This window comes from Lygodium microphyllum, chromosome 24 (genome assembly GCF_053477565.2).
Source record: "Lygodium microphyllum isolate KBCC chromosome 24, Lygodium_microphyllum_v1.1.10, whole genome shotgun sequence".
Classification (NCBI taxonomy): domain Eukaryota; kingdom Viridiplantae; phylum Streptophyta; class Polypodiopsida; order Schizaeales; family Lygodiaceae; genus Lygodium; species Lygodium microphyllum.
In genome coordinates this window covers 67004034-67011926 of record NC_141158.1, presented here as the reverse complement: position 1 = coordinate 67011926, position 7893 = coordinate 67004034, and positions in this window count along the sequence as shown.

The window sequence follows — 7893 nt, the reverse complement described above, 5'->3', positions numbered from 1 at the left end:
CTCAAATATGTCACTGAGTGTTTGTCGTGTCAACATATCAAAGCCGAACATTTCAAAATGCCAGGAAAGTTACAACCACTCGACATTCCCCAAATGAAATGGGAATTCATCAGTATGGAAACTGTTGTTGGCCTACCCCAAGTTCAGGGAGGATACAAATCCATCATGGTTGTGGTTGACATGCTGACTAAGGTTGCACACCTTATTCTAGTAAAGACAAACTATAAAGGCTCAGACAGTGCAAGGTTGAAGGCAGATGTTGGAAGAGATGGATGACCAAATAAAGTCAATAAGACAGGACATCCAAGCCGCCAAGGATAGATAGAAGGCATACGCGGATTTGAAGCGTCAAGATAGAATCTTCAAAGAAGGAGACATGGTCTTCATTTGCGTATGCCCAAAGAAGAGTTCCCTATCCTTAGGAGATTGCAAGAAGCTAAGTCCAAGGTATTGTGGACCATACAAGATCCTCAAGTGCCTAGGACCTAATGCTTATAGACTGCAACTCCCTGAGAACCTAAAGGTTCATAATGTATTCCATATCAGCCTAGTGAAGAAGTATGTACCTAATCCTAACCATGTACTTGATGACCAACAAGTTGTAATGCCTAGTCAAGGAGTCCTTGAACTACGGCCTGATAGGATCTTACATGTTAGGGAGAGACAACTGAGATCTAGAACCTTGAGAGAATGCCTCGTCTAGTGGAAAGATTATCCTGAGGAGGATGCCACTCGGGTAGATGAAAGCACTCTCAACCATCAATATCCCCAGTTTATCTCGAGATGAGGAGATCTCGATTCCTCCAAGTTGGAGAGAATGTAATAATTCTGATTCCAAAAAAAAAACCACATTCTTTATAAGAACCTCCTCTTAGCTGACTGTCGTGCTAGAGGAGAGGGGAATAGCAAGGTTGATTAAGCTATTTGCTGCAGTTTGCAGAAGGAAGAAGGCTATGCCAATGGCCGTGTGGAGGGAGGGAGGTGCCTCTCCCTCACGGCTATAAAACCAGGGCATGTGGTAGTCGTGAAAGAGGGAGGAAGGCTATGAGATAGGACGGGATGCTGCCCAGAAGCTTGAAGCCACCACGCTGCCATTAGGAGGGAGATCTGGACGAGAGAGCTTAACCTTGCGAGAAGGAGAGAAGGTGGAGAATTGATGCCGCTACCGCTATCAAGGCCGCCATCTTCCTGCCAACACACCGCCAGAAGGAATTGTCTTCTTCCTCCACGTGGGCTCTCCACGTTACCAAAAGCTTTCTAGAAGCTTCTTGAAGCTTCTAAGGATCTTTAAGCCCCCTTTCCCCCCCTTTTGTCCACCAAGTGCACTTTAAAACTATCCCCTCCCCCGGGATTTAAACTCCTTCCCATGGGTTCCCCCCCCCTCCCCCCCAAAAAAAAATCCCTCTTTAAGGTCTTTTACACCCTTTGGCCCCCTTTTTCGATCCACTAAAGTCCATTTAGTACCCCCTCTCCCATGAAGTCCTCTTCGAGGCCTTTAAAAAGGCTCATTAAGCCCTTTCCCCCTTAGGTTCCCACAAGCTCCCATTAGCCGAGATTCTAAAAAACCCTTCCCTATTGCCCTCTCAAGCAGGTTCTTGTTACTCGAGATCTTTTAAAATCCCCTTTCAATTGCCTTCACAAAGTAAATCTTTTACACTCCTTCCTTGAAGTTTAAGGAGGAATCCTATAAAGCCTTCTAAAGTTCGATTCCAAAAGATGGTGAATTTCATCAAGAAAGCCGAATCACAAAAGGAGTTTCGCATTCGAAGGAGACGGCCAAGTTCATAAATCTGCGCCCAAAACGAAAAGGCCAAATTCGCAATGGCCCCTAAGAAGCACAACCGCGCAGGAGGATCATCTCCTAACATCCATGTGGACATTTCACCACAAGTCTAGGTTTTTCTTTTTAAATTTGATTAACGTCATAATATTTCGATTGTGCATGGATCATTTATGAAATAAGGATGCATTTTTTCGATTGAAATACTTTGGATAAATTAAAAGGAAATAGCTTACGGTCAAGGAATTGGTCATTTGTATTTTTCCAATGGAAAGAATGAAAGGACATGAGACGTCTATACATTCTTAGAAATTTGTTATATGCATTACAAGTAACGAATTTAGATCAATTAAAGATCATCTTTATAAAGTCAAAATTATTATTGTGCACTTCCATTAGGCATGGGAGTATAAATTGCATGTCGCATTATTAGACATCTCTTCTTCACAATGATTCGTTATAGAAAGTGCTAATAATCTGTAGGAATTTGCAAGGCATGAAATGGTTCTTGAGCTACATAACTCTAGTCAATTGGTATAAATATTGTTTCAACTGCGTAATTGTTAGAAAAGGTTGCATGGTTCAAACATAAAACCCTAAAGTTTAGTAGCATGAATGCATGTTATAAAAAGATCAAATGGAATTATGCTATAACTTAACATATGCTTTGATCTTAACCCAAAAAGTTAGGGTTTGTAAATTAACTTATACGTAGGCAATGAATCATGTGGTTACGAAAATGGTAGCGCAATTATCTTCAAGAATAGACAAGTAAAATTGGTTTAACCTAAACACCTAAACCACGAGGGACACGTTTAGGAATAGTTAAATCAATGCAACATATCTCAAGTGCTAACTGGGACTCAGCAAGTTGAGGACGTGACCTAGTCGCTCTTATTGCCAAAACTGAAACTCTTAAACCTAAAAACTTGCCCACATTCAATGGAATGTAGGGACAATAGGACGTACTTGCAAGAGACGATCAAGGGTTCCTACCCTAAGGATCGCTCGCTAAAAAGATGAAAATCAGTTTGAATTTGGAACCTTAGGACCGACAATATCGGCCTAGTGCAATCAAGAATGGATTGTTATGAAAAACACCCTAACCTTGTTTCCTATCTAATCATGATTTCGTGATTAGAAGATGCCATTCGATGGGTAGAATAGTCCCATGGATTATTAGGTGCGACACTTGGTAACAAGTTGCAGAGTCGCATGATCTTGTGATTTGATCACAAGGGAATAACCAAATTCCTCGAAATGAGATTGGAAAATTCTTACGCAAGTTTATATTGCAAGAGGATGAATAATCGTCCTGATATAGTACCTTTCTTGGGTAAAATGACCAAGATACGGGGATTAGATATTTGCTTGGAAGCAAAAGACCATTAGTAAATTGGAATAACATATGTATTACTATTTGAACTTAAGATATTGATTAAGTTGGGTTAATAGGGTACGGCCCTAACCCAATGAGAGTGGAGTTTTGAGCCCGGGATATGCCTAAAATTTGCCAAAAGAATCCGAAATTTAGGGAAAAAATATTTGACATCGAAGGCGATGGCTGCAGCTAGGACGATTTTAAGCACCAAGTGAAAGACGACTTTTAAAAGGCACCCGAGCGACACTTGTGGATTTTTTATAATTTTTGCAACTCACTTGCGGGATGCCAAGAGCTACTTGTCAGTGCGGGATGCCGAGACAGACGTGCAGGATTTTTCAGAGGCTGAAACGGAGCCTAGATGCGGAAGAGGCCAAAAATTGGCCAAGATTTGAAGAGGTGGACAAAATTTAAGACCAAAGGGGGGTTCCCTTTGGGATTTTAACCCCCCCTCCAATTTTCACGAAAAATGGCGGCATCACGTCATGGAGATAGCAGCGTAAATTTCGCCCCCCCTTCCCCCCCCCCCCCCCCCCCAATAAATCATGAATTCTAGGCTGCAAGTACCCCATGCAACACATGACACCCGGCAACTTCTCCCTCTTTCTTGATTCTATCGCTAGTCTTCATGCAAGATATGGCTGTCTGGATGAAGAGATCAGAATCTAGTCTTTCTCTCTCCTCCCTCTCTCTCTTCTCTATGGGCTGTTCATGTGCACTCTCTTGAAGAAGGAATCGGGGAGGGAGATTGAAGGAAATGGTGATGGAGATTGATGGAGATGCTGAAGATTGATATGAATCATTGGATTGAGAGCAATGGAGCCTCCGTGTGTTGAGCATGCAGTCATTAAATGCATCTCAAGTCTCGTAAAAATACGGTATGACCATTTTTATGAAGAAAAATGAAGGTTTTTGATAGTTTATGATGATAATGATGTTTTTTTTGGATGAAAATTTGTTTGAGTGCTGGTTGCACCATGATTACTTGCTCTTTATCAGGAAAATCTGATTTTGCAATGATTTACATGTGCTATTTAATTCCCATAAACCCGAAATGTGATTTTTAAGCGATCAAATGATAGTTTTTTCCGTTTTAGGTGGGTGAAATATGTTCCCATGGGGGAAGAATGGAAAATAAATTGAATGTTAGCATGCTGAAGTGATTGGAACAAGAAAAGTTAGAAAATAGCATATTTTATTGCCAAATAAATTAAGAAAATGAGAAAAATAGAAAACCGCCTTACAAAAATAGGAAAAAATATAATGATTGTTTGTGGATATATGGTAGTGGCAAAGCATGAGGTTTAGCCTCAGTTTGCCCTATCTCCTTGTCAAATTTTGTGATTTATTGCTTTTTATACATCAAAACATGACAAAATGAACCTCTACACCTATGCAACGAAAGCAATACCTAAACGTAGGGGGTTGGGATGTTTGAATGGTGAGATTTTCGTGTTGATTGTTACTCATTTTCTAATGCATATCATGACATAGGGTTTGGTGTATTTTAATTAAGAGGATAGTAGCACGAGTGTTGTCTCGGTGCTATCCTTACATCACCGCAACGGGTTAGTAAATACATTGGAAAGCCTGGTTGTGTACCACACAGGTCTGATTGAAAATTATGTTTGAGCACTTTAGAATCATCCACCTTTGCATGTGCATGCTAACCATGGTATCAGAATAAAAGGACTGGATACATAGCACATGTTTTCGATGACAATGACCCACGCTTGAGTGTGGAAAGGCAATCTAAGCCGTAGGATAGACGTTCGTTTCTTGGGGTAGTATTTTGTAAGGACACATGGTATCTCCTAGAATACTTTTAAAATGAAAGAGTGGAGTTTGTTCGTTTGTTTTATATGTTGAGCAGCGCATCAAGGGGCTAATCCCTATGATGTAGGAGAGCTGCAGTGAGGTCGCGGTGATTTCATCGAGAGGTTGTCTCCCATGTATGTGATTATCGTGGTATTTATTGCCAGTGTGTATGGGTTCTTCCTCTGAGGAGTTTATAGAAAGGGAAACGTTGGACTATAAAACTATAAATGCATAGATTAGGCTTTAGGATAGTTCGTCCTTTAGCAGTAGATAGACGCTCCTGGCCCGTGAGGCCGTGTGGGTGTGTTTGTCTGTTATGAGCATGTGGTCCGGCTAGTGCCATAGCCAGTGCTGGCCCATTTGAGGTCCCATCAATGGTGCGTTTGTCGGGAGTTGCCAAAAGTGGTGGTTCTTGAATCTAGGGTTTTTAAGGACCAAAAAGTTGGTTTATGTCCTCTGACAAGGACCGTCAAGCCGAAATACAAAAAGCAGAACGTGCTGAGAGGGCTAGACGGTGGTTGGACATTTTAAGTCGCTATTCTCCTCAAAGGAGTAGCCGGATACACATAAAAGGAAGTGGTCTTAGTAACCCAACTACTGCACATAGTCCTTTAGGTGCAGGAGGAAGCACAGGTTCTTCCTCTCTTCCACCATGTCAACCCACTACAAGTGGGGGTGTGATCCCATCAGTCCAAACTCATATTGTCAATCCGATTGTCATCATGGCACAACCCATTGCAATTTCTGTAAGGACGTAGGATCTGCCAGCTTTACGAGTGCCTTTGCCCATTTTTAATGGGTTAGCCAAAGAGGAGGCGGAGTTTCACATTTGTGAATTCCAAAGATTAATGTTTAATTACCGCATCCAAGATGAGGGACATCTTATGATGTTCTTTAACATTACATTAAAAGGTAGGGCTGCAGTATGGTATCATAGCATAGAGACTAGAACCATCACTACAATTGACCAATTTTATGCAGCTTTCCGAGGAGAATATACCCTTGAAAGAGGTGGCTAATATTGGTTGTGTGTTTTGAATGTAACACGCCAAGACCCCCATGACAATGTGAAAGCTTATGCTAAGAAGCTTAAGGAAGTGTTTCGTAAGTTACAAACTTACATTCCTATTCCGTTAGCTGCCCAATTGCAATACTTCTTGCATGGATTGAATTTCAATATTCAAGTACAATTGAACAGTGTGGCTTTGGCTGATATAGACACCGCCATCACGCGGACAGAAGGAGTAGAGTCACGATTACAAACGGCCTACTCCTCTCAAATAAATTTTAATGCGGGTCTAGTACCTGGAGGCAATTTACCATTGACAAATGGAAGTCAAGGGATGCCTATGAATAACCATAATGGTAGAGGAAGCATGGTTCAAAATGAACCTTTGCTGCCACCTCCTCCCAGTGTGACTATGCCTATGGCTAGTCAGTTGGCTCCACCAAATGTTGGAGGCCAAGCTTTGAACCCTATTGTTGTTCTTGTGAGTCAACAACCAATGCCCAATCAAATTGTTAGGCCAATGGAACGATGGATAGACGATCAAGCCTATGAGTCAAGTGCCTCTAATGTCCTTGGCAAAGTTAAGGATATGATGAAGCACTACACTGACATGATTTCTGAACAATACCGGCAAATAGCTGTTGACGTAAATTTCCTGAAGAAGCAGCAGAATCTGATAGGGAGTCAACGCCCTGAAGAGGGTGGTCCCTCAAGATTCAGCTGTAAGTCGTGTGGTGGACAACATTTCCCTAGAAACTATCCAAATGTGAAATGTGATATTTGTGGGAAATCGGGCCACTTAGCCGCTACTTGTTGAAGTAAGATTAGTTCCCTCCAACACGGGAGTAAACAACCAAGTTCAATTAATCATAGAGCATAAGGTAATAACCTCCAACAAAATGATGGACCAAGACAAATAGTGCAAAGGGGAAAGACCAATATAGAGGAGTTGCCACAAGGCAATGAAGTCAGCCTTATTGAGGCTGTACGCATCAATGGCGCTGAAGCCTCTAATCTACGAGCTGTGACAAGAGGCCAAAAGGCTAAAGATGGTGATAGAGATAATGCAAAACCGGTCGTCGAGGGAAACCCTAAGCAAGGGGATAAGGGGACGCAAGTCCTGAATCCTGGCATGGAAGGTGGACCTCTAAGGCCTATTGATAAAAAAGTCAATCCTAAGTAGGATGAGGAAGTGCCAAGAAAGAAGGCAAGAGCTAAAAAAGAAGCACCAAAGCTGGTCCCGAGACCAAAAGAAAGGATGGTTTGGCAAGAAAAAAGAGCTTTGGCTACCTATCATGATTTTGATTTAGCAAGTTCTCTTTGTGAAGTCAAACCAGATGTAAACCTCTTACAGTTGATTAAATTATCTCCAGGAGTACGCAAGGAATTCAAGAAGATCCTGCGTATTGGGTATATTGTAGAACCTTTGGGCATAGCACAAGTAGAGAAAGATAGGTTTGATCATGCTGAAAAGAATTGCCCTCGGATTCCAGCATACATGGATGGAATATTAGTGGAGCATGCTATCGTAGACACTGGGTCCTTCATCAATATCATGAGTTCAGAGTTGATGGAGAGGTTGGGTCTAGGTATCCAAAAAGATAGCTCCACCCTTCTTAGAATGGCTGATGATAGTCTAAGGCAACCAGAAGGTTGCGTTACTAAAGTCCATGTTACAGTTGCAAGTGTAGAATGCTTCTTGGACTTTAGGGTGATAAGATTTGCAGGACGTCCTAGCTATCGAGTCTTGCTAGGTAGGCCTTGGATCTTACGAACAGACTGTCAAGTCGATATACCCGCCGGTCGAGTGGTTCTAGGTAGAGGTGCTAATCGAGTAATAGTCAATGCTTACCCTGAGTCTCCTCAGAGTGAGAGAGGCCCTTTATCCTCTACTAAATTAGAGAC